The sequence below is a fragment of the Scyliorhinus torazame genome, chromosome 17, assembly GCF_047496885.1.
Source record: "Scyliorhinus torazame isolate Kashiwa2021f chromosome 17, sScyTor2.1, whole genome shotgun sequence".
Taxonomy (NCBI): Eukaryota; Metazoa; Chordata; class Chondrichthyes; order Carcharhiniformes; family Scyliorhinidae; genus Scyliorhinus; species Scyliorhinus torazame.
In genome coordinates this window covers 64,324,074-64,350,554 of record NC_092723.1, presented here as the reverse complement: position 1 = coordinate 64,350,554, position 26,481 = coordinate 64,324,074, and the positions used below count along the sequence as shown (strand labels likewise).

General features: G+C 51.0%; 1 non-coding gene across 1 annotated transcript; it reads right to left on the bottom strand.

Moving 5' to 3' along the window:
• Positions 1 to 23,251: 23,251 nt before the first annotated feature.
• LOC140394648 (U6 spliceosomal RNA) lies at positions 23,252 to 23,354 on the bottom strand. Its single transcript, XR_011935947.1, has one exon. It is a non-coding gene; the product is annotated as a U6 spliceosomal RNA (small nuclear RNA).
• Positions 23,355 to 26,481: the final 3,127 nt, after the last annotated feature.

Genomic DNA, 26,481 nt, shown 5'->3' with positions numbered 1-26,481 from the left:
GTCATGGTGGACCGAAATTTGTTCTTTATAAAGGATAGCTTTGAAAAATTCCTTTCTGCTTCACAGCTCGTGATAGGCATTGTCAAGTACAGCTTAAGCGCAGTAGTAGTATTGGGGAACACTTCAATTAGGTGTTGCTCACAAATAAGCTGAAGAAGCTCTGTGCATTGCATTTTAGATGGCGTGTTTTCTTCTGTGTTCTGGGATTTCATAAGGAGCAAATATTCTTTGAACTGATAACACTCGTTTACTAATTTGTGGTCAATATCATCTTTGTAATACGATATTATAAGTTTAATACTGTCCTCATCAATTTCAGAATTGTTCACCAATTCTGAGAGGAACTTGAACCTTTTCGCAATCTGCTCATATGGGTCAATCCTCTTGGGTAATTGGATTATCAAGCAGTCATAGAGTTGATATAGAACTTCTATCCTAAATTTGTCAGCTCCTCTCAAAGAAGCAATACCACTTGTTCCATCTGAAAATGTCCTTGTAACAATGCATTTGGAAGCATCAGAATAACTTGAGGTGATATCTTCACACACACCTTTTGCTTCTGATTCATAGTGTGCAATCCTATCGGCTGAATTTTCTCTGAGTTCTTCAACAAACGAAAGTAAAGATGGTAGCAGAAGATAACCTTCAAATACATCAAAACCAGGGGTTTGGAGTTTCTGACTTGTTTTGTTGAAACGCTCCAGCACTTCTTCCCAAACGACTGTTAAAATAGCATATTCCAGCTTTGCCAACTTGTGGTATAAATTCTTTGCATCTCGTTTACATTCAGGCTTCTCTTCTGAGTCTTCAAAAATATGTTTGAGAGTTTGTAAAACACCCATGTATCCATTTTTAATTACCCGGACTGCTTCATAGTGTGCAGACCATCAAATGCGCCATTTTATAAAATTTATAATAAATAAGCTAAATAGGCTAAACAGGCTATGTTCAAGCTAGCCTACGCCAGGCTAGACTAAATTAGGCAAGACTAGGCCACCAAAACTCATAGGCTAAGATAATGGCTAAGGTAATGTAACACAATTTTACCATTATTTGAACACTTTTCATAATAAACACCTGTAATTTAACACAAATTCACCCTTTTATTACTTTTTCATAAATACTTGTAATACATTATTAGCCTAGGCTATGCGGTCGTAGTCTACCTTTTGTTCACCTCTTCATAAAAACAATAGGCTTAGGCTAATCTAACACTATTTCACCTTTATTACTTATCTTACTTTTCTAAATATAACATTTATTTTTGAGTAGGGGTAATTAAAATATTGTATCCTTATGAACAATTTATTGAAAAAAGTTCTTGTCCAGATCGCTATCACGAGTGCTATCACGTTGAAAATTCACGTTAGCATTGTGATTGCCTTTTCAACGGCTCCCCTTTTTTGTTACGACGTGTCATCTACTGTTTGTATTTCTGTCATAAATGTTAATAGTGTTTCAAATTATTTATAATTATTTTATATTAAATATATTTAGAATGAAACATCCTTAATTTGAAAGTTTTTTCGTTTTCGTTTACGGCTAGCCTACATGATACTTTAATAACCTTTTAATTTTTATTTTAACTATTATTTTGTGTTGAATTACACTATATTATTAATATATTTTTTTTAAAAACCCCTTCTCATACAGTAGACCCAAAAATTTTAAGCAATGTGGACTAAAGTCGCTTCTGGGGCCTCTCCGGGATTAGGGGCCTGATGCTTAAACTTCATTAGTTTCATAGTAGATCCACCCCTGCTGGGCCCTCCTTTCCCGATCTGACCCATCCCCTCCACCCACACCTCCGGCAGCGCGACCAAGCCCCTCTCTCAGTCTGACACATCCCCCTCCATTTCATTCCAGGCCCAAATCACCCCCCATTCTGGTCCAACTCTCCCCGCCTACCCTTCCGGGTCCGAGTCCATGCCCCAATCCTAGTCCGCATCCGGCACCCTTCTCCGGTTTCCCTGCCCCGTCGGACCACACCCCCCACCCCATCCAAGTCCAAACCCACCCCCTCATCCTGTTACAATGCCCTCCCTCCCCAGATCAGATTCCCCCTCACTCCTAGTTCCCAAAACAATGGCCCACTCCGCACCCTTCCCTCCCTGTCTGACTCCCTCCCCACCTGGTCCAACCCCCTCCTCACCCCAATGAAGTCTTCCCCCACCCCCCACCCCCACCTCCCCACCAATCCGACTCTATTCCCCCCTCCGGGTGTCCCATGCCATTTCAATTCCCTCACCCTGGGTCTCCCCTGAACCCCTCTTATCTTTCAAATGTTAACAAGGGAAAGCCCCTCCAGAGTGGCAATCCCCTGGTGATTGCTGCTCGGAGGAGGTTACGGGCATTACGTCTCTCTGCCCTCTCAGGTGGATGTAAAAGATCCCGTGGCACTATTTCGAAGAAGAGCAGAGGAGTTATCCCTGGTACTCTGGCCAGCGTTTGCTCTGGTCCCTCAATCAACGTCATAAAAACAGATGATCTGGTCATTTTCGCATTGCTGTTTTTGCAAATTTCTTACACAACCAAAGTACTTCATTGCCTTTAGAGCATTTTGAGATGACTGGTGGATGTGGAAAGTGCGATATAAATGCAAATCTTTCTTTCTTTTTCAGATTATGATGAGGTCCCTTTGATGACTTGTTATGATGGGTTAAACACAGGGCACATTTTAACAGTTAACAGATTCTTCCAAGTTCCACGAGTGCTTTTGAATGAATCTGTCTGTTCCTGTGAGCATACTGTCAAAAGGGAGAGAAATCAGACATTAAAATAGCAGCCAGAGGAGTTTGTTACTGGTCTTTCACAGTGCGATAAAAGCCTGTGACTCTTTTTGCACACTGCTGCTTTGTACAACTCAAAACGTAAACTTTCAGGTTTCCTGTATTTACTGGCGGGGTGAGAAGTAACAATGATCTGATCCAACCAGACTTGTGTGCTGTTGAAACAGACGGAAGAAAAATTGCTCAAATGATTGGTTTTTGCAGTTCCCAGCCATAGCAGTGCCGGAATGGATGCATAGCTGGGGTCTGTGTGCAAGGGGCCACCACAGGGTAGACATGAGTTCATATCCTAATGCACACAGGATCTCTTTTTGCCTTTCTTGACCATAGATGCCAGTACTTTCTTTCCAAATTGAAAATAGAATGAAGACTGCAGAACAGTCGATCCTCCCTGCTGGGATCACAGCATGTTTAGTAATAGCAAAGCCTGCAGGAAGCAGTCTGAGTATGACTCAATCTTTAATATTTAAAAATGTAATATTCTCTATCCAACAAATAGCACTGCCTTCTGCTCAGCCCGCAGATGAATACCGATGAAACCCTGTGTGGTAAATACCACTTGTAACATTGCATGTATTACGGTACTGCCCCTGTATTACAGATACAACAGTAAATCCCCGCCTGCTGGCTCCTCCCAGCAGGCGGCGTATAAAAGTGTCTGCTCTCCTGCGCTGCTTCCATTCTGGTTCCAGCTGCAGGAGGCACAACATCTTGTGCAATAAAGCCTCAAATGTTTCACCATTCTCGTCTCGTGGTCATTGACGGTACATCAATTTATTGCACAAGATTTTAAAAGACGAACATCTTAATTAAGCCTGATCACCTGGAGCTGAGCCCTCACGCAGTCAACGCCACATCCACTTTCGACCACTGGTTAGTCTGCTTCGAAGGCTACCTCAGAGCAGCCACGGAAGAACTCTCGGACCCACAGAAGCTCCACGTCCTCTACTCATGGATGAGCCCTGAAATTTTTCCCCTCATCCAGGATGTGCTCACCTACACAGAAGCGATGACACTACTAAAGGGACATTACGTTAAGTCAGTGAATCAAGTGTACGCCAGGCACCTCCTGGCCACGAGACGGCAACTCCCGGGGGAGACTCTGGACGATTTCTTGCGGGCCCTACAGATTCTCGGCAGGAACTATGACTGCCAGGCAGTTTTGGCAGTCCAACACACTGAACTATTAATCAGATTTGCTTATGTCACGGGCATGAAGTCTACGTACATTCGCCAGCGACTATTAGAAGGGGGTACGCTCGATCTTGCAGAGACGAGGCAGCTCGCTAACTCACTGGAAGTGGCCTCCCGTAATCTGGAGGCCTACACCCCTGACCGCGCGGCATCCTCCTGGGCATCATGGGCCCCACTAGCTGCCGACTCGAGCTCAACGCAAGCATGCGCCGCGTGGCAGCCAGCCAACTCCGGGGGGCCCAAGTGTTATTTTTGTGGCCAGAGCAAACATCCCAGGCAGCGCTGCCCGGCGCGGAGCGTGACCCGCAATGAGTGTGGGAAGAAGGGCCACTTTGTTTCCGTTTGCCAGGCCCGGTCGGTCGCCGCTGTTTCCAGCCCGGCATTACTACACCCTCCACGTGTGATCCAGGGGCGCCGCCATCTTCTCCACCACAAGCCACGTGCGGCCCGTGGGAGCCGCCATCTTTGATGCCGCCCGCCATGTGCGCCCCGTGGGCGCCGCCACCTTCGGCACCATTTTGGACCGCGCCTCAGGACCCCTGCTCGTCTGGCCGTTCGCTGCCTGCTGATACCTCCGTCATCGCTGATCAGCCCGGGACCTCCCAACATCTTCCGCAGCTCGCCTCCATCACCCTGGATCAGTCTTGGCCCTGCAACCTCGCGACCGCTACGACGACAGTGAAGGTCAACGGGCACGAGACGACCTGCCTCTTTGACTCCGGGAGCACGGAGAGTTTCATCCACCCTGCTACTGTAAGGCGCTGCTCCCTCCCGGTACTCCCCGTCACCCAGAAAATCTCCCTGGCCTCCAAATCCCATTCCGTTGAAATCCGGGTGTACTGTGTCGCGACCCTCACCGTTCAGGGCGTAGAGTTCAGCAACTTCAGGCTCTACGTCCTCCCCCACCTCTGCGCTGCCCTGTTACTAGGCCTTGATTTTCAATGCCAGCTCCAAAGCCTTACTTTGAAATTCGGCAGACCCCTGCCCCCCCTCACCATCTGCGGCCTCACGACCCTTAAGGTCGAACCACCTTCACTGTTTGCAAACATCACCCCGGACTGCAAGCCCGTCGCCACTAGGAGCAGACGATACAGTGCCCAGGACAGGAACTTCATCAGGTCGGAGGTCCAACGGCTTCTGCGGGAAGGGATCATTGAGGCCAGCAACAGCCCCTGGAGAGCTCAAGTGGTGGTAGTGAAGACTAGGGAGAAGCACAGGATGGTCATTGACTACAGCCAGACCATCAACCAGTACACGCAGCTCGACGCGTACCCCCCCCCCCCCCCACGCATATCTGACACGGTCAATCAGATTGCGCAGTATCGAGTGTTCTCCACAGTTAACTTGAACTCCGCCTACCACTAGCTCCCCATCTGCCCGGAGGACCGTCAATACACTGCGTTCGAAGCAGATGGCCGCCTCTATCACTTCCTTAGAGTTCCCTTCGGCATCACCAATGGGGTCTCGGTCTTCCAGCGAGAGATGGACCAAATGGTTGACTAGTACGGGCTGCGGGCCACCTTCCCGTACTTGGATAATTTCACCATCTGCGGCCACGACCAGCAGGAAATGAAATGAAAATCGCTTATTGTCACGAGTAGGCTTCAATGAAGTTACTGTGAAAAGCCCCTAGTCGCCACATTCCGGCGCCTGTTCGGGGAGGCTGGTACGGGAATTGAACCGTGCTCATGGCCTGCCTTGGTCTGCTTTAAAAGCCAGCGATTTAGCCCAGTGAGCTACATGACGCAAACCTCCAAAAAGTTCTCCATACCGCCAAACGCCTTAACCTCACCTACAATAAGGAGAAATGCGTGTTCCACACCAACCGCTAAGCCATCCTTGGCTACGTAGTGGAAAATGGAGTCCTAGGGCCCGACCCCAACCACATGCGCCTCCTCCTGGAACTCCCTCTCTCCCACTGCCCCAAGGCCCTGAAACGATGCCTGGGGTTTTTCTCATATTATGCCCAGTGGGTCCCGAATTATGCGGACAAGGCCCGCCCACTCATCAAGTCCACAGTTTTCCCCCTGATGGCTGAGGCCCGCCAGGCCTTCAACCACATCAAGGCGGACATCGCCAAGGCCACGATGCACGCGGTCAGCGAGACCCTCCCCTTTCAGGTGGAGAGCGATGCATCAGACGTCGCTCTGGTCGCCACCCTCAACCAGGCGGGCAGACCCGTGGCTTTCTTTTCCCGCACCCTCCATGCCTCCGAAATTCGGCACTCCTCTGTCGAATAGGAGTCCCAAGCCATTGTGGAAGCTGTGCGACATTGGAGGCATTACCTGGCCGGCAGGAGATTCACTCTCCTCACTGACCAATGGTCGGTTGCCTTCATGTTTAACAATCCGCAGCGGGGCAAGATCAAAAATGACAAGATCTTGAGGTGGGGGATCGAGCTCTCCACCTATAACTATGAAATTTTGTATCGCCCGGGGAAACTCAATGAGCCCCCTGATGCCCTACCCGCGGTGTATGTGCCAGCGCACAGGTGGATCGACCCCGGGCTCTCCACTATGATCTCTGCCACCCGGGGATCACCCGGTTCTTCCATTTTGTCAAGGCCCGCAACCTGCCCTACTCCATTGAGGAGGTCAGGACCGTAACCCGGGACTGCCAAGTCTGCGCAGAGAGCAAGCCGCACTTCTACCGGCCAGATAGAGCGCACCTGGTAAAGGCCTCCCGCCCCTTTGAGCGGCTCAGCGTGGACTTCAAAGGGCCCCTCCCCTCCACCGACTGCAACGTGTACTTCCTCAACGTAATTGATGAGTACACCCGGTTCCCTTTCGCCATCCCATGCCCTGACATGACTTCTGCCACGGTCATCAAAGCCCTGCACAGCATCTTCACCCTGTTTGGTTTCCCCACCTACATCCACAGCGATCGGGGATCCTCCTTCATGAGTGATGAGCTGCGTCAGTTCCTGCTCAGAAAAGGCATCGCCTCGAGCAGGACGACCAGCTACAACCCCCGGGGAAACGGGCAGTGGAGAGGGAGAACAGGACGGTCTGTGCACCGCCACTAATGAGACCCCTCACGAACATGTGTTTGCCTTCCCCAGGAAGTCCACCTCCGGGGTCGCGCTCCCAACATGGCTGACAGTTCCCGGGCCCGTCCTCTTCCGGAAGCATGTGCGGAGCCATAAATCGGAACCCTTGGTTGAGAAAGTCCACCTCCTCCATGCAAACCCGCAGTACGCCTACGTGGGACACCCCGACAGGCGACAGGACACAGTCTCCCTCCGGGACCTGGCACCCGCTGGGTCCCCACCCACAACCCCCGACCTGATACCGCTTCTTCCCCCCCCCCCCCCGGTTGCCTCATTCACCCCTGACCCACCCACCCTCCCACCAGCGAAATTCACCGCAGCTCCCACCCCAGCAGGAACCGTCCCCCCCACTGGATCCACTAAGGGGTGACAAAGCAGAGGACAACACGCTCCCGGAGTCGCAGGTGACCACGTCGGCACCCACATCACCACCAGGACTGAGGCGATCGTAGCGGAGGGTCAGAGCCCCCGGCAGACTCAACATGTAATGTTTGTCTTCACCCCCGCCGGACTCTTTTTTTAAACGGGGGGTCAATGTGGTAAACACCACTAGTAACATTGCATGTATTACGGTACTGCCCCTGTATTACAGGTACAACAGTAAATCCCCGCCTGCTGGCTCCTCCCAGCAGGTGACGTATAAAAGTGTCTGCTCTCCTGAGCTGCTTCCATTCTGGTTCCAGCTGCAGGAGGCACAACATCTTGTGCAATAAAGCCTTGATTGTTTCACCATTCTCGTCTCATGGTAATTGATGGTACATCACCCTGTGGACATGTTCATGGATACCTGATTTTGGAACGTGTTTATAATTTTTGGCTGACAGTCCTTGCTTATCCTTTGAAATATTCTGTTCAGGCAATTCCTAAAGAAAACAAAATCATTCTAGTTGCTTGTAAATTCTTCCCTTCAATTAGCAACCAGGAAATTATGGTAAATTCCAGGCTTTGGAACCTCCGGTCAAATACCTGACTATTTTTTCAAGATTCTTTTGCATTTACAGCATCTGGAATTCAAGATCTGGTGACATGATAGATGCCCTGAATGTAAGGCTTCAAAATCTTTCTATTTGTGCATGGTTACTGCCTAATTTGGCCATTCTAAGTTCCTGGGGAAAGATCACTTCCTCTGTCTGGGAGATGTTGTTGAGGGGTCGTCAAGTCAAAATGGTCACCGAGAGACTAAGGGGGAGGGATAGGGGAAAGTTCTTTAGCTGGTGAAATGTTGAACAATGGAATGAGCTGCCACAGGGAATAGTTCAAAGATAGGATTACATCTATTCAGGGAAAAATGGACATTTGAAGCAAGATAAGGTGCACGATTGTGCAGAGAAAGCGAGGCATTTAGATTAATTTTGGATTTCCCGCTATAGCTGGCAGTGATTTGTTGGGTTGAATGGCTTCCTTCTGTACTATCAATGTTTACAGTTCTAACAAACTAATCCTGACTTTCTCCAATAGGCAGGGTTTAACTCGCAGCATGTCCATCCCACTACCACACCTTTACTCGCTGATCTACATTGTCTCCCGGTCAAGCCACATCTTGAATGGCACGGTGACACAGTGGTTAGCACTGCTGTCTCACGGTGCCAGGGACACAGGTCCAATTCCAACCTTGGGTGACTGTGTGGAGTTTGCACATTCTCCCCGTGTCTGCGTGGGTTTCCTCCGGGTGCTCAGGTTTCCTCCCACAGTCCAAAGATGTGAAGGTTAGGTGGATTTGCCATGCTAAAAACCTATCCCTTCGTGCTCAATGAGGCTGCAAGGATAAGGTAGGTAGTGGGCCTAGGTGGGATGCTCTTTCGATCAGTTGGTGCAGGCTCATTGGCTCGAATGGCCTCCTTCTGCACTGTAGGGATTCTACGATTTTAAAGTTGTCACCTTGTATTCAATTGCTTCCACTGCCTTTTACCTCCCTATCCCTGTAATCTCTTCCAACTCCACAGACCTCTGAGATATCTGCGCTCCTCTAATTCTGGCCTCTTCTGCATCCTGACTTTTAATCACTCCACCATCAGTGGCCGTCAGTTGCCTAGGCCCCAAGCTCTGGAATTCCTTCCTTGCACCTCTCCGCCTCTCTATCTCACTTTCCACCTTTCAGGCGCCCTTAAAATTGACCTCTTTGCCAAAGCTTTTGGTCATTTTACCTGACATCTCCTTGTGTGGCTCAGTGTAATTCTTTGATTCATAGTGCTCCTGGACTTTCCATTACATTAAAGGTACTATGGGGGCGGCACGGTGGCACAGTGGTTAGAACTGCTGCTTAGGGCACGGAGGACCCGGGTTCGATCCCGGCCCCGAGTCACTCTCTGTGTGAAGTTTGCATATTCTCCCCGTGTCTGCGTGGGTTTCACCCCCACAATCCAAAGATGTGCAGGTTAAGTGGATTGGCCATGCTAAATTGCCCCTTAATTGGGGAAAAAAATAATTGGGTACTCTAAATTTACAAAAAAATATACACTAAAGATACTCTATAAATACAAGTTGTCATTGTAGCGGTTACAGACATTGCTGAATCGGTATGTTCTTAGAGGGCAGTAGCTGAAACAATGGGCATTTCAAAATGTGTAAGCAAGAGAGCCAAAGGGACGTGTGAGTAATCTTAGCTGTAAGAACCAGCGCTTTGAAAATGTTTATCTTTCCTCCAGGCGTACCTGAGCTTGGAGCTGCTGAGCTGTTTTTAGGTTTTTATTGGTTCATTTCTCTTGGGGGTTGTTGTTACAGTTCTTAGGAAACCGAGATCAGGGCTGTAAGAACTAGAATTATGAGTTGGTCACAGGGGAGGAATGATCAATAAAGTGTGGTAGAATAAATTAGCTTAAAAAATTTCACTAGGTAAGCATAATTTTGCCTTTGGCTGAAGGCGACACTGAGGCATTTCAGGAAATGTTACACCAAAGTGTTGCAACCTTTTTCTTTTCTTTATTCACAGGGATGTGGGAGTGGCCGGCAAGTCGGCAGTCACTGCCCATCCCTCATATCCCTGGAGAAGGTGAAAGTGAGCCAACTTCTTGAACCACTGCAGTGGATGTGGTGTGGATGCATCCACAATGATCAGATTTTCCATAGTCGTTTCACGTAACCGGGTGGCTTTGCTGGGCTGGTTCAGAGGTAAGAGTCGACCACATTGCTGTGGGGTTGGAATCACATCTGGGCTCATCGGTTAATAACGGCAGATTTTCTTCCTTGAAGAACATTAGTGAACTGGGTAGTTTTTTTTACAGCAATCTGGTAGTTTCATGGTCGCCATTACTGCTACTAGCTTTTTATTCTAGAATTACTTAATTAATGGAGTTTAAATTCCCTAGCACCTATATACAAGAGCTGATAATATATAAATATTAACGAGCAGTTGAATCTATCTAGAATGTAATTCAATTAAATATTGAGACAACTAACATTGCATTCAGTTCCCACCTCAAATCTCCCTGGCCACCGACTCTAACCCTCTCCCTAACAACTGTCTGAGGCTGAACCAAGCTCCCCGTCACATGGACTTGTCTGCGACAGAAGCAAGAGCCAAATCGCATTTTATGTTGATGTAAATGCGCGATGCGATTGTTCCCTCTCCTCGTCAGTGATGGGGTGCATTTCTTGACATTCAACATCGGGAACATAATCCCCCCCGCCCGGATTCTTTCCGGAGGTGGAGGAACAATGTGAATGGCGCCAAGGAGGACCAGCTAAGAACAAACACATGTTCTGGTCTTGCCCCAGACTGACCAGGTACATTTTTTGAGGCCATGTCCAGAGTTGTGGGAATGAGTGTGGAGCCGTTTCCGCTAGTGATGGTCTTCGGGGTTTCGGAATAGCCACAACTATTCACAGGGAGGCAGGCAAATGCCCTGGCCTTTGCCTCCCTGATTAGATGCCAGAGACCCCGGCTCGGCTGGAGATCGGCTGTGCCACCCAAGGCTGCAGACTGGCTGTTTGACCGAGCAGAATTCCTCAAACTGGAAATAATTAAATTCTCCATTTGAGGATCAGAATGGCTTCCATACGTGGAAGCAATTCACCAGCCTGTTCCAAGATCTGTTCGTAAGTAGCAACCAAAAGTGGGGGTGGGGGGAGAAAATCAGAACTGGTGCTACCAACAAGTGAAAAGGGGGGCATGGTGGGGGGGGGGGGGTGGCAGGAGAAGGGGAGGGAGGAAGGGAACAACAGCTAGGACGCAAGGCAGAGAAGCCAGAGGGAATAAACAGCAGTGAAGTACACAGGTACGACCTCACCAGCAGTACACCCAGGTGGCACTTAAAACACCCCTAATGTGTTCTACCACCAGGAGGCAATGCACACAGCACAGGAATGGCACAGAGGGAGTGGCCAAAGTAAGGGGACCCATAACTAGGGTTCCAACAAAATACCTACACATTTGCTGTCTTGTTCCCCATCTGGATTTATTATATAGGTATCACTGTTTCATTTGTACGTAAATATCCCTATGTTACTGTTTAATTTTCCCTGCAATGTAACTAGAAACATAACAGTGGTTAGCACTGTTGCTTCACAGCGCCAGGGTCCCAGGTTCGAATCCCGGCTTGGGTAACTCTGCGCGGAGTCTGCACGTTCTCCCCGTGTCTGCGTGGGTTTCCTCTGGGTACTCCAGTTTCCTCCCACAAGTCCCGAAAGACGTGCTGTGAGGTAATTTGGACATCCTGAATTCTTCCTCTGTGTACGCGAACAGGCACCGGAATGTGGCGACGAGGGGCTTTTCACAGTAATTTCATTGCTGTGTTGATGTGAGCCTAGTTGTGACAATAAGGATTAGAAAACAGCAAACCAATAAAAACTATAAAAAATTATATATATACTTCACAGGATACCCGCCATTGAGGGTGTGGTGAATGTATTTCACCTAATGCATGAGCTGTCTCTACTGTCTGTATTAATGATGTGACCCATGACCTGGAAGTGATAATACAGACTACTTCCAGGTACTGTGCTGGAATCCTGCTGGGCTCCGCCTCTGGCTCCGCCCTCACCGGGGCCATATATAGACCGGCCACCTGTGGGTGGCACTCATTTGTACTGCTGACTCTGGCAGGCGAGTTCATGGATATTAAAGCCTAATGTTCGCTTATTCTCACAGTCTCACAGTGAATTGACAGTATAACAATTTAATATCCATAGACGGCATCATGGAAGCCGCTCTAAAGCCAGATAAGCTCGAACTCGACGCGCGTGCGTCGGAAGCCAAGGAGATCTTCGAACATTGGCTTCGCTGCTTCGAGGCCTACCTCGACTCCTCCACAACGCCTCCCACTGAAACCATCAAGCTGCGACTCCTCCATGCTCGGGTGAACCATCGAATGTTCGTGCTGATCGAGAAAGCGACCACGTACGAGGCGGAGGATGCAACCCTCAAGGCGCATTTCGTGAAGCCTGTAAACGAGGTGTACGCCTGACATCGCCTCACGACTCGCCGTCAACGCGCTGGGGAATCGCTAGATGAGTACCTGGAAAAAGTGACCCTACTCGTGAGGAACTGCAGCTACTAGGATGTGACGGCAGAGGATCACGTGAACCTACAGATCTGGGCCACCTACGTGGCTGGGGTCCGATCGAATTACATCAGGCAGCACTTGCTGGAAAACGGGACCACTGACCTGCGGGACACAGTAAAGCTAGCTACCTCGTCAGAGGTGGCCTACCAGAACCCCAGTGCATTCCCCGCGGACCCGGTAGACCCCTCGTGGATGCTATCATCGCGAATCCCGTCGGACCCGACTATGTTGTGGGCCTGTGCTGCGTAGCTGCCAGTCCAACCCGAGGAACCGCAGTGCTACTTCGGCGCTCAGGGTCAACACCCCCGGCAGCGTTTCCCAGCCCGCACAGCAATGTGCAGCGACTGTGGGAAAAAGGGACACTTCGCCAGAGTCTGTCTGGGCCGACCTAAAGCCCAGAAATCGAACACTCACTAGGCCCGAACCGTGGTCTCACAGGCCCGCAGACCCTGCAACATGGCTGCGTGCCTTCCCGGAACGCCCCCTTCAGATGCGTCATCAGCCTCGTGCGACTCGTGGGTGCCGCCATCTTGCCCGCCGGCTCCAACACCGACCGACACGTGCGACCGATGGGGACAGCCATCTTGGTCGTCATCTTCGACCCGGCCCGACACATGCGGCTCGTGGGGGCGGCCATCATGGTCGCCATCTTCGACCCAGCTCGACATGTGCGACTCATGGGGGCCGCCATTTTGTGACCACAACACCGCCGACCACGCTGGCTACCCGCAGCTGGGCGCAGTCACCCTCGACCAGTCGCAGCCGAAGAACTTGAAAAACTCAATGATGGTCGTCCGGGTCAACGGGCACGAGACCCACTGCCTTTTCGACCCCGGGAGCACGGAGAGCTTTGTTCACCCTGACACGGTAAGGCGCTGCACCCTTCCCATATACCCCGCAACCCAAACCATCTCCCTTGCCTTCGGATCCCATTCGGTCCAGATCCGGGGATACTGTATCGCTAACCTCGTGATGCAGGGCGCCGAGTATGCTCGTTTTAAGTTGTACGTTCTCCCTCACCTCTGCACCCCCCTACTGCTTGGACTAGACTTCCAATGCAGTCACCGAAGCCTGACCCTACAGTTCGGCGGACGCTTACCCTCACGGTATGTAGCCTCGTGACCCTCAAAGTCTCCCCCCCTTCGTTCTTTGCGAACCTCACTCCCGACTGTAAGCCAATCGCCACCAAGAGCAGGCGGTATAGTTCCCAAGATATGGCTTTTATCAAGTTGGAGGTCCAACGACTGTTGAGTGAAGGGATCATCGAGGCCAGCAACAGCCCCTGGAGAGCACAAGTGGTGGTCGTCCAGACCGGGGAAAAGAACCGAATGGTTGTAGACTACAGCCAGACCATTAACCGGTTCACGCAACTGGATGCGTACCCCCTCCCCCGCATAGCGGAGATGGTCAATCAGATCGCACAGTACCGTGTGTTCTCAACAGTCGATCTGAAGTCGGCCTACCACCAGCTCCCAATCCGCCCGAAAGAACGCCACTACACTGCCTCAGGGTCCCCTTCGGTGTCACTAATGGAGTCTCGGTCTTTCAGAGAACGATGGACCGAATGGTGGACCAGTACGGTTTGCGGGCTACATACCCGTACTTGGACAATGTCACCATCTGCGGCCATGATCAGCAGGACCGTGACACCAACCTTCAGAGGTTCCTCCAGGCCGCCCAATCCCTCAACTTCACGTACAACAAAGAGAAGTGCGGCATCCTGTAGCCGAGGACGTAGCCGATGGCCATCCTCGGCTACATCATGGAGAACAGAGTCCTAGGGCCCGACCCCAATCGTATGTGCCCCCTCACGGAACTCCCCCCCCTCCCCACAGCCTCAAAACCCTCCAACGATGCCTGGGGCTGTTCTACTACGCCCAGTGGGTCCCCAACTATGCGAACAAAGCCCGCCCACTTATTCAAACCACCACTTTTCCCCTGACGGCTCAGGCCCGCACGGCCTTCAGCCGCATCAAGGCCGACATCAGCAAGGCCGCTATGCACGCGGTGGAGGAGACCGTCCCCTTTCAGGTAGAGAGCGATGCGTCAGACATCGCACTGGCCGCCACACTCAACCAGGCGGGCAGGCCAGTAGTATTCTTCTCTAGGACCCTCCACGTTTCCGAAATCCGACTCTCCTCGGTCGAGAAGGAAGCACAAGCCATAGTGGAAGCCGTGCGGCACTGGAGGCACTACCGAGCCGGTAGGAGGTTCACCCTCGTCACCGAGCAGCAGTCGGTCGCCTTCATGTTTGACAACGCACAACGGGGTGATGCACAATCAATTCTCTTGAGACCACGAGGAGTCATATCGATTCAGCTTTAATCAGATAGAACTGTACCCAGCAGCGATGTTACAGAAGTGAGGGCTGCTGGGACGGCATCGGTTCTTATACCCCGCCTCTCAGGACAGGGCTATGTACATTACCCAATGGTAGACCCCGCGGTCTAGCCAATGGTCATTCACCTCTCAGGTACTGCAATACCTGATAGTACCACATTCACCCCCTGTTAAAAAAGGACCCAGCGGGGTGATGGCCAGTATTACTGTCGCCTTTGCATGGTAGGACCAGGTATTGCAGGTACCATGCTGTCGAGGGTAACGGAGAAAGTTCTTGTGTTGTTTATTTTTTTCATGGTGCTGCAATCAGACGATCGGGTGGCCTGGTCGTCCTTCTGGAGCGTCTAAGTTTCGTCACCCCCAGGCAGTTTCGTCACCCCTAGGGGGCGCTGTAGGGGCAAAAAATGGGCAGGGGGGAGGGGCGCCTGTAGGGGGCGTCGGAGCCTGTTCGGCGCTGGGTAGGGGTTCCGGCGGCAATACTGACCCTCCGGTCAGGTGCTGCGGAGGGTGGGGGGGGGGGGGTGGTTGCAGTGGCGCGGGCGCGAGTGGGGCTCCAGCGGGCGCCAGGTCCCGAAGGGAGACCGTATCTTGGCGTCCGTCGGGGAACGCTACGTAGGCGTACTGGGGGTTGGCATGCAGCAGGTGGACCCTCTCGACCAACGGGTCCGACTTGTGCGCCCTCGCATGTTTCCGCAGCAGGACGGGTCCAGGAGCGAGGTCCCAGAGGAGGACTTCCTGGGGAAAGCAAGGAGACGTTCGTGAGGTGTCTGGTTTGTGGTAGTATATAGCAGGGACCGAATGGAGTGAAGGGCCACTGGGAGGACTTCTTGCCAGTGGGAGACTGGGAGATTCCTGGACCGAAGGGCCAGCAGGACAGTCTTCCAGACCGTTCCGTTCTCCCTTTCTACCTGCCCGTTTCCCCGGGGGTTGTAGCTGGTCGTCCTGCTCGAGGCGATGCCTTTGCTAAGCAGGAACTGGCGCAGCTCGTCGCTCATAAAGGAGGACCCCCTATCACTGTGGATGTATGCGGGGAAACTGAACAGTGTAAAAATACTTTGGAGGGCCTTGATGACGGTGGTTGTGGTCATGTCTGGGCAGGGGATGGCGAATGGGAACCGGGAGTACTCGTCAATCACGTTAAGGAAGTACGTGTTGCGGTCGGTGGAGGGGAGGGGGCCTTTGAAGTCCATGCTGAGGCGTTCAAAGGGACGGGAGGCCTTTATCAGATGCGCCCTCTCTGGTCGGTAGAAGTGCGGTTTGCACTCCGCGCAGATTCGGCAGTCCCTGGTGACTGTCCTGACCTCCTCGATGGAGTCAGGCAGGTTTCGGGACTTAACAAAATGGAAGAACCGGGTGACACCCGGGTGGCAGAGGTCCTCATGGAGGGCTCGGAGGCGGCTTGTCATTTTTTATGTTGCCCCGCTGCGCATTATCGAACATGAAGGCCACCGACCGTTGGTCCGTGAGGAGAGTGAATCTCCTGCCGGCCAGGTAATGCCTCCAGTGTCGCACAGCTTCTACTATGGCCTGGGCCTCCTTTTCGACCGAGGAGTGGTGAATTTCGGAGGCATGGAGAGTGCGGTAGAAGAAAGCCACGGGCCTGCCTGCTTGGTTGAGGGTGGCGGCCAGAGCTACGTCAGACGCGTCGCTCTTGACCTGGAAGGGGAGGGATTCGTCAATGGCGTGCATCGTGGCTTTTGCGATGTCCACTTTGATGCGGCCGAAGGCCTGGCGGGCCTCCGTCGACAGGGGGAAGGTTATGGATTGGATCTGGGGTCGAGCCTTGTCGCCGTAATTAGGGACCCATTGTGCATAGTAGCTAAAGAAGCTGAGGCAGCGCTTTAGGGCCTTGGGGCAGTGAGGGAGGGGGAACTCCATGAGGGGGCGCATGCGTTCAGGGTCGGGGCCTATGACTCCATTTCGCACTACGTAGCCTAGGATGGCTAGACGTTCAGTGCTAAACACTCACTTCTCCTTATTGTAGGTCAGATTAAGGAGGTGCGCGGTCTGAAGAAATTTACGGAGGTTGGTGTCGTGGTCCTGCTGGTCATGGCCGCAGATGATGACGTTGTCAAGATACGGGAATGTTGCGTGTAAGCCGTACCGGTCAACCATTCGGTCCATCTCACGCTGGAAGACCGAGACCCCGTTTGTGACACCGAAGGGAACACTTAAAAAGTGGTAGAGCCGCCCATCTGCTTCGAAGGCAGTGTACTGGCGGTCACTATTACGGAGGGGTAGCTGATGGGAGGCAGACTTGAGATCCACCGTGGAGAAGACCTTGCAATCCTATTTACCAGGTAGGCAATGCGGGGGAGAGGGTACGCGTCCAGTTGCGTAAACCGGTTGATGGTCTGGCTATAGTCGATGAGGCACGACGTCACGTGGCCGTTGATGGCGATCATAGTGGTGGCCTTTGCTAGCGTTCGGGGCCGTCTCTGGTCCAGGGTAACAGAGGCCAGCTGCAGCAAGGAGTTTAGGTCGGGCAGCGCGTAGTCAGCCGTGCTGGGGGCTTGAGGCCCCATCCAAGGTGGCGCCGGCCATGGATTGCACATGGAGTCCGGGGACGGGGACTCCGAAGATGGCGCGGGGAGAAACAAAATTGCAGTGGGGAGGAACAAAATGGCGGCACGCACTGCTCCAGCATGGCAGAGGCCAGCTGCAGCAAGGAGTTTTGGTCGGGCAGCGTGTAGCCAGCCGTGCTGGGGGCGTGAGGCCCCATACAAGATGGCGTCGGCCATGGATCGCACATGGAGTCCGGGGATGGGGACTCCGAAGATTGGTTCAGCGAGGGACAAAATGGCGGCGCGCACACCTCCAGCATGGTTGCCGGGGGGCGAAATGGCCGCGGCTACGGTCGCACGCTGTCTGGAGGGACAAAGGCTGCAGTGCGCGTTGGGCCGGCGGGGCTGGGAAAAAGGACTGCAGTCGGCCTTGGACAGCCGGGACTTGAAAAAACGGCTGCGGTTGAACAACAGGGACCTGGAAAAACGGCTGTGGGTACTCGCTGGATACCATGGCCACCGCGCGGGCTAGGCAGACCGCGGCATAATGGCCTTTCTTGCCGCACCCTTTGCAGGTGACGGTGCGGGACGGGCAGCGCGCGTGCGGGTGATTCGCCTGGCTGCAGAAGAAGCAGCGTTGGCCGGCGGCGGTAGCGGGGCGCCTTGCCGCGCAGGCCTGCGGAGTGAGCGGGTAAGTCTGCGGGTTAAGCGGGTATGTCTGGGGGGCTGCCGCGGCGGGGTGCCACGCAGCCCAGGGGGCGCGGTGCACGTGGGGACGTACGCAAGGGCGTTTTTGTACGCCACGTCCATGGACCCTGCCAGGGCCCGGGCCTCGGTGAGGCCCAGTGTGTCCATTTCGAGGAGCCTTCGGCGGATGTCGGGGGGAACCTTACCTGCCACGAAAGCGTTTTGGATTAAAAGTTCAGTGTGCTCGTTCCCCGTCACCGCTGGGCAGCCGCAGTTTTGGCCCAGCACTATCAGTGCCCGGTAGAAGTCTTCGAGTGTCTCATCTGGGCTCTGCCGTCTCGTTGCCAGCAGGTGACGGGCGTAGACCTGGTTCAGTGGACGGATGTAATGTCCTTCCAGCAGCTCCATGGCTTTATCATAGTTCGCCGCCCCTTCGATCAGGGGGTAGATCGCCGGGCTGACCCGCGAGCGTAGGAGGTGTATCTTCTGCCTTTCCGTGGGGGTGTCGGCAGCCGTATCGAGGTAGCTATGAAAGCACGCCAGCCAATGCTTAAAAATTGCGGCGGAGTTTTCTGCGTGAGGGCTGAGCTGAAGGCATGTCGGCTTGATGCGGAGATCCATCCTTCAAAAGTACTTATCTGATTAAATTGAGACCACGAGGAGTCATATCGAATCAGCTTTAATCAGATAGAACTGTACCCAGCAGCGATGTTACAGAAGTCAGGGCTGCTGGGACAGCATTAGTTCTTATACCCCGCCTCTCAGGGCGGGGCTATGTACATTACCCAATGGTAGACCCCGTGGTCTAGCCAATGGTCATTCACCTCTCAGGTACTGCAATACCTCGTATTACCACACGGGGCAAAATAGAAAATGACAAAATCCTGAGGTGGAGGATCGAACTCTCCACCTACAATTACGATATCAAGTATCGTCCTGGGAACCTCAACGAGCCCCCAGATGCCCTGTCCTGCGGCACATGCGCCAGCGTGCAAGATGACCGACTTTGGGCTATCCACGATGACCTCTGCCACCCGGGGTCTCCCGGCTTACCCACTTTATTAAGGCCCGCAGTCTGCCCTTCTCCACTGAGGAGGTCAAGGCAATGACCAGGGACCGCCAAGTCTGCGAGGAGTGCAAACTGCACTTCTACCAGCCAGACAAGGCCCGCCTGGTAAAGGCCTCCTGGCCCTTTGAGCGCCTAAGTATGGACTTCAAAGGGCCCCTCCCTTTCACCAACCGTAATATATACTTTCTAACCATCGTCGACGAGTACTCCCGCTTCCCCTTCGCAGTCCCCTGCCACGACATGACCTCGGCCACTGTGATAAAGGCACTGCACAGCATCTTAACACTGTTCAGTTTCCCTGCGTACGTCCACAGCGACCGGGGCACATCATTCATGAGCGATGAGCTGCGTCAGTATCTGCTCAGCAAAGGCATCGCCTCGAGCAGAACTACGAGCTATAACCCGCAGGGTAACGGGCAGGTGGAGAGGGAGAACGCGACGGTATGGAAGGCCGTCCTTCTGGCCATCCGGTCTAGAAGTCTCCTGACCCCCCCGCTAGCAGGAGGTCCTCCCCAACACCCTCCACTCCATTAGATCACTCCTCTGCACAGCCACAAACGAGACCCCCCATGACCGCTTGTTTCTCTTCCCTAGGATGTCCATCTCCGAGGTCTCGCTTCCACCTTGGCTGACAACTCCAGGACCTGTCCTTCTCCAGAGGCACACGAGGAGCCATAAGAACGACCCCCTGATCGAGAGGGTCCAGCTGCTGCACGCCAACCTCCAGTACGCCTACATCACGCACCAGGACAGATGGCACGATACAGTCTCCTTACGAGATCTGGCGCCAGCTGGTTCCCCTGCTAACGTGCCCCTCTCCCCGCTGCCTACTGCCACCCCCTGCGCCCCTTACGCCCCCTGGGTCTCCTGTCTTGGCCCGCGCCGGCACTGCCGCCACCCGCCACCCCCTTGCCTTCCCCCACCCCCCAACCGTCTCCGACACGCCGGACTGAGGCTTAAGCTCCAGACTAGACGCCCCCGGAGTCACCATTGCAAACGGCCGTGCCCGCCGCATTGCCATTGCTGAGAAGGTCTAAAAGAACGATCCTGCCTCCAGACAGACTGAATCTCTAATGACCCCACGTCACCTCCGCTGGACTTAATTTTTTTAACAGGGGTGAATGTATTTCACTTAATGCATGAGCTGTCTGTACTATCTGTATAATGATGTGACCCATGACCTGGAAGTGATGGCATGGACTACTTCCAGATACTATACTGGAACCCCGGTGCGCTCCGCCTCTGGCTCCGCCCTCACCGGGGCCATATATAGTTCGGCCACCTGTGGGTGGCACTCATTTGTACAGCTGACTCTGGCAGGCGTGTTCATGGATATTAAAGCCTAATGTTCGCTCGTTCTCACAGTGAATTCATAGAATTTACAGTGCAGAAGGAGGCCATTCGGCCCATCGAGTCTGCACCGGCTCTTGGAAAGAGCACCTTACCCAAGGTCAACACCTCCACCCTATCCCCATAACCCACTAACCTCACCCAACACTAAGGGCAATTTTGGACACTGAGGGCAATTTATCATGGCCAATCCGCCTAACCTGCACATCTTTGGACTGTGGGAGGAAACCGGAGCACCCGGAGGAAACCCACGCACACACGGGGAGGATGTGCAGACTCCGCACAGACAGTGACCCAAGCTGGTATCGAACCTGGGACCCTGGAGCTGTGAAGCAATTGTGCTAACCACAATGCTACCGTGCTGCGAATTGACGGTATAACAGAGGGGAAATCGGCCAAGCTATTTCACCTGATTATCCAGTGACTCCCTACTTTTAATGCATGTGTCGGGTTGTTGAATGTTGGTATGTTTAGACTCAATTCAACCTGTTATCTGGTAGCTTTTGCCGTTCACTGTTAAGGATCTAACATAAATATTTACCACTTAGGTGAGTTATCTAGGGATCACTCATGCCCACCTAATTGTACCCAGTAAGGGGACGCTCAGGAGAGAGAGATTGAGGGGAAAATTTGGCAAGAAAAATAGAAGAAAGAGTGTAGCTAAGAGCCACCCATATTCAAAATAGGCCGGCCTTATTGTAGCATTTTCCTGTTAATGAGCTTTTTCCATTATCTCTGTGGTTCAGTCATAATCAGCTTTATCTCGAAGTAATGCAGTTAAGTGACCTTTTTTTAACTGTAAGCGGCCTGCATGACTTCATTTGATCAGTGTTTACACTGCATGAGTTTAAGGACTTCTAATAGGTGGTCTTTAGATTTGCCTGAATACTTCCATGTAGGCCTCGGTTGCTCACAAAAAAAAGGCTGGGCGCATGCACCAATATCTGATTCAGCAGGATCAATAATCCCTATCCTGTGCTGAGGTTGTTGAATTCAGGAGTAGGGTATGTACCCCACATTCAGTTTCAGTGTTCACAAGGGACATGGGAGGGTGGGTGGACGGGGCGGGGATAATAAACATCAAGCAGCATTCTGGAACGAAATCGAAATGTGTCCGCTGATGTGTCCATGAACATTCAAACAAGGTCAGAAGATCAGGTTGGACGACGATGGCCGTTCAGAAGCAGAGAAAGCAAAGATTGACATGACTAAGAGCTAGGGAAAATCAGTCTGGGTTCAGGTTGTCAGCTCTGGTTGTACATATTTCTGGAGGCTTCATCAAATGACTTATTGCCTCAGTAAACCAGGGGCTGATTTATCTCAGTTGGCTAGACAGCTGGTCTGTGATGCAGAACAAGGCCAGCAGCGCGGGTTTAATTCCCGTACCGGCTAAGGTTATTCATGAAGGCCCCGCCTTCTCACCCTTGCCCCTAGCCTGAGGTGTGGTGATCCTCAGGTTAAATCACCACCAGTCAACTCTCCCCCTCAAAGAGGAAAGCAACCTATAGTCATCTGGGACTATGGCGACTTTACTTTTACTCTTGCCTCACTCAATCACAGAATTGTTATGGCGCAGAAAGAGGTTATTTGGTCCATTGTGTCTGCACCGATAAACAACTTTATAATCCCAAATTCCCATACTTTAACAGCTAAAACGCAAAAATGTTCAAACAAAATGAAAAGGGAAAGCACATTTCTGTTAATGTCTTGTGATGTGTGCAGCAGTGAAACATCTTTGTTGAAAATGAACAGTCTCGCTCAACCTCTGTTAGACAAAGATTGAGATTTTTTAAAAAGACCAATGAGGTTTAAACGGAAAACACTCTTGGCAAGCCTCACATATTTTATTGAGATTGCATCCTTTATGGTTTGAAGCATAATGGCTGTTCTTCATCTTTTGAACACTGAGATCTCTCTGTACGTTTAAGTTGAAAAATGGAAAGGAAAAGGCCATGCTGAGGCATTGCTGTGAGCCTGTAATGAGTCAATTATCTGCTCACTTGGAGCAGAAGATCAGAATGTGCTCTCAGCCAGCCAGCTCGCTGACCCATGATGTCTTTGCTGGCTCAACAATCTTCTTCGCTGCTTAATAGTGACAGTGGATAAGGAGCCTTTGCACTGGTAGAATCCACTGGGGTCAATTCAAATGACCCAGTTTAGCCCTCAGCCCTCAAAAGGATGTTTGGGCACACAAGCATTCCAGGTGAGTAGCAGTGAGAAGTTTGGTAATCCTGCAGAGAAAATCAACAGAAAGTCATTCGGTGTCAACTGCCGGTGCAGACTCGATGGGCCAAATGGTCTCCTTCTGCACTGTAAATTCTATGATTCTATGATTGAGTCACGTCACAGGTTTAAGTCCGACTCCTGTGCATAATCCGGGCTGACTCTCCAGGGCGGTAACCGAGGGAGAGCTACAATAGAATAGAACCATAGAATCCCTCCAGCGCAGAAGGAGACAATTCGGCCTATCGAGTCTGCTCTGACCCTTCGAAGGAGCACTCTACCCATATCCACTCACTTGACCACCCCTCCCTACCCCCAACCCCATAACCTAACCTGCACATCCCTGGACACTAAGGGACAATTTAGCATGGCCAATCCACCTAACCCGTGCATCTTTGGGCTGTGGGAAGAAACCGGAGCATCCGGAGGAAACCCACACAGGCACGGAGAGAATGTACAAACTCCAGACAGTCACCCAAGGTTGGAATTGAACCTGGGTCCCTGGCGCTGTGAGGCAGCAGTGCTAACCACTGTGCCGCCCCAATTTAAATATGGAATGCTTGACGAATTTGCATGCTATCCTTGAGCAGGGGCCATGCTAATCTTCTCTGTATTGTTCCAATGTTAGTATATGTGCTTCGGAGGTGCTGCCTTTCAGATGAAACATTAAATTGTTTGCCCCCTTGAGGACTGTATGTGGAAGCTTGCTGTGCACAAATTGATTGCTGGGTTTCCTATATTGCAACAGTGATGGCACTTCAAATATACCTCCTTTACTGTAAAGCACATGAGACCATTCTGAGGTGCGAAAGGTGACATGTAAATGCAGGTCATCATTTTCTTTTATTGTAATTAAAAGTTGCAGCAAGGTTCAGACTTTGCAGTCTTGTTACCTGTTCTTGCTCCATGTTAGAATGAATGCCACGTGGCAACACCATAGCCATTGAATGGTGCCTGTAGACCTTGAGCTGTCCTGGCAGACTGTTTCAATAGCAATCGTGCTCAAGCCACAGTACGGTTAGAAATGCTGCAGTGCAGGAAGGGTTATTGGTGCATCCCTCCTATAAACACAGTCTGCCCTTAGCTATTCCAATTACTTCATGGATCATTGATACACAGTGTTGAGAACAGCAGGACTGAATAACAAAGAAATGTGTGTTGACAGAGTCAAGGATTTTCATGAGGTCAACAAAGGCAATGTACAGCGCTTGGTTCTATTCCTTGAACTTTTCTTGAGTGAAGATCATATCTTAATGCTTCTCGATGGGCGAAACCCTGACTCTGGGAAGGAAGAGGTTGAGGAGGAGGATCTGTAATGATCTTTCCTGAGGCAGAAAATAGGGAGACACAGTTACTGCAATCGGACCTGACTCCCTTCTTGAGTATAGTTATATTGCCCCAAAACTCAACATGCAATGGGATTATTCAAAAATGTAACAACTGCATTGTCTGCGGATCTGACCCGTTTATTTGTGTCATAAACTGAGAATACTCTTGGGAGGGCAAGGCTAGTTATGAATCTTGAGCATGTGTTATTTCATAAACAAAGAACATGTAGGGCAACAAGATATTTTTTTACTTTTATTTTTTTAAAGTTAGAACATAGAACATAGAACATAGAAAATACAGCACAGAACAGGCCCTTCGGCCCACGACGTTGTGCCGAACCCTTGTCCCAGATTAATCATAGATTATCATTGAATTTACAGTGCAGAAGGAGGCCATTCGGCCCTTTGAGTCTGCACCAGCTCTTGGAAAGAGCACCCTACCCAAACTCAACACCTCCACCCAACACCAAGGGCAATTTGGACATTAAGGGCAATTTATCATTGGCCAATTCACCTAACCCGCACATCTTTGGACTGTGGGAGGAAACCGGAGCACCCGGAGGAAACCCACGCAGACACGGGGAGGACGTGCAGACTCCGCACAGACAATGACCCAAGCTGGAATCGAACCTGGGACCATGGATCTGTGAAGCAATTGTGCTATCCACAATGCTACCGTGCTGCCCCTTAGTGTACCCAAATCATTTTTTTCCAATTAAGAGGCAATTTAGCGTGGCCAATCCACCTACCCTGCACATCTTTGGGTTGTGGGGGCGAAACCCACGCAAACACGGGGAGAATGTGCAAACTCTACACGGACAGTGACCCAGAGCCAGGATCGAACCTGGGACCTCGGCGCCATGAGGCAGCAGGGCTAACCCACTGCGCCACCGTGCTGCCCTTAGGGCAACAAAATATGACCAAACTCACTTAATTCAATTAATACAACTTGTCTTCATGTAATAAAACAAAAGAGTGAGCCTGCTATGCTTCACCATATCGATGGGCCAACTTTCTTGACTTAAATGAATTTTAACTCCCGAGACTGGGAAAAACTTGCCTTTGCTGTGCCCTACTTAAAAACCCGACTGACTGCATCTTTCTTTGATTTTAACCCAACTCATAGGGATGTCCTATCCCAGAGAACCTATGCCAAATGACCAGGACGAGAACGTTCCAACGAAATGAGCAGATTTGTATGGAGTTGTAGAGACTTTGAAATGACAGAGATCCAGAAGCACTGCCCCTATTTCTGGCAGGTCCCATATTTTACTGGCAGGGGAAACAAGGTGGGATATAAGGCACATAGTCCTGAGTTATGAATCTGCTGGACCATTGAAACTGAGGGCGCAGGATAAGCTGACCTGAATTTCACTCCAGGAACATCGTTAATTGAAAGTGTGCATTTGGAGAATTTATGGTGGAAACATAAATGCTCTGAAGGGTAATAAGGTATGTATGTAGAACTATAAAGATATTAAATTATTTAAATCTGTCTTTTAAAATAAAAAAAACCTGCCTGTCGCGCAGTTTTAATAGCTGTTTGTTGACAGAATCCTAAGGGCAATCATTACAGTATTTTTACTGCTTTCCACAATCTGCCATTATCAATGTTGGGTGGGGGGTTTCTGTAATTTCATAGTTTGATTGACAGCTCAGAAATGTTATCAAAGGACTAGCTGTCCTTGATGTAGGATTATGAATGTAAATGTTTGTTTTTATAAGGGACTAAATACTTAAAAAAAAATTTTTTTTGAGTACCCAATTTATTTTTTCCAATTAAGGGGCAATTTAGTGTGGCCAATCCACCTATCCTGCATATCTTTTGGTTGTGAGGGCAAAACCCATGCAAATACGGGGGGAATGTGCAAACTCCACAGGCAGCTGTGTTAACCAATGCACCACTGTGCTATCCCTATAAGGGACTAAATACTTGAGAGGATTTAAATGATCTTTCATGAATGACAGTGGCTTGCATGTATTTTGTGGCTTGGCAGTACGGAACTTTACTATTGCTAAAAATATATAATGAAGTCTATAATAGATATTTAGAACTTTATTTAATCTCGACATTGCTCCCGGGGTCTGCCCCTGGTGAAAATTGGATGAGTTGGCATGGAGGGTATAAGGGCAATAACTGGTGATGGTGGTCATGGGTTGTCATGGAGGGTATGAGGAACTATTTGGATGAGTGGAGGGCATGAATTGTCAAGAATGGGGTATAGGGAGTGAGTGGAAGGGGTGAAGGCTGTCCGTTACAAGATCTAACATCTAACTAAACAACTGGGATGAAGTCCTAGAGGACCAAGATGGACCTTTTAACCAGCCCACCTTGGCACTGTGATCCCCTCTGACTTATGTCCCAGGGGCAGCGGATCACCTCCATTCCACATCCACACGCACAGAGTGAAAATTGAGCCATTTGGGGCACTTTATATCAACTTGAT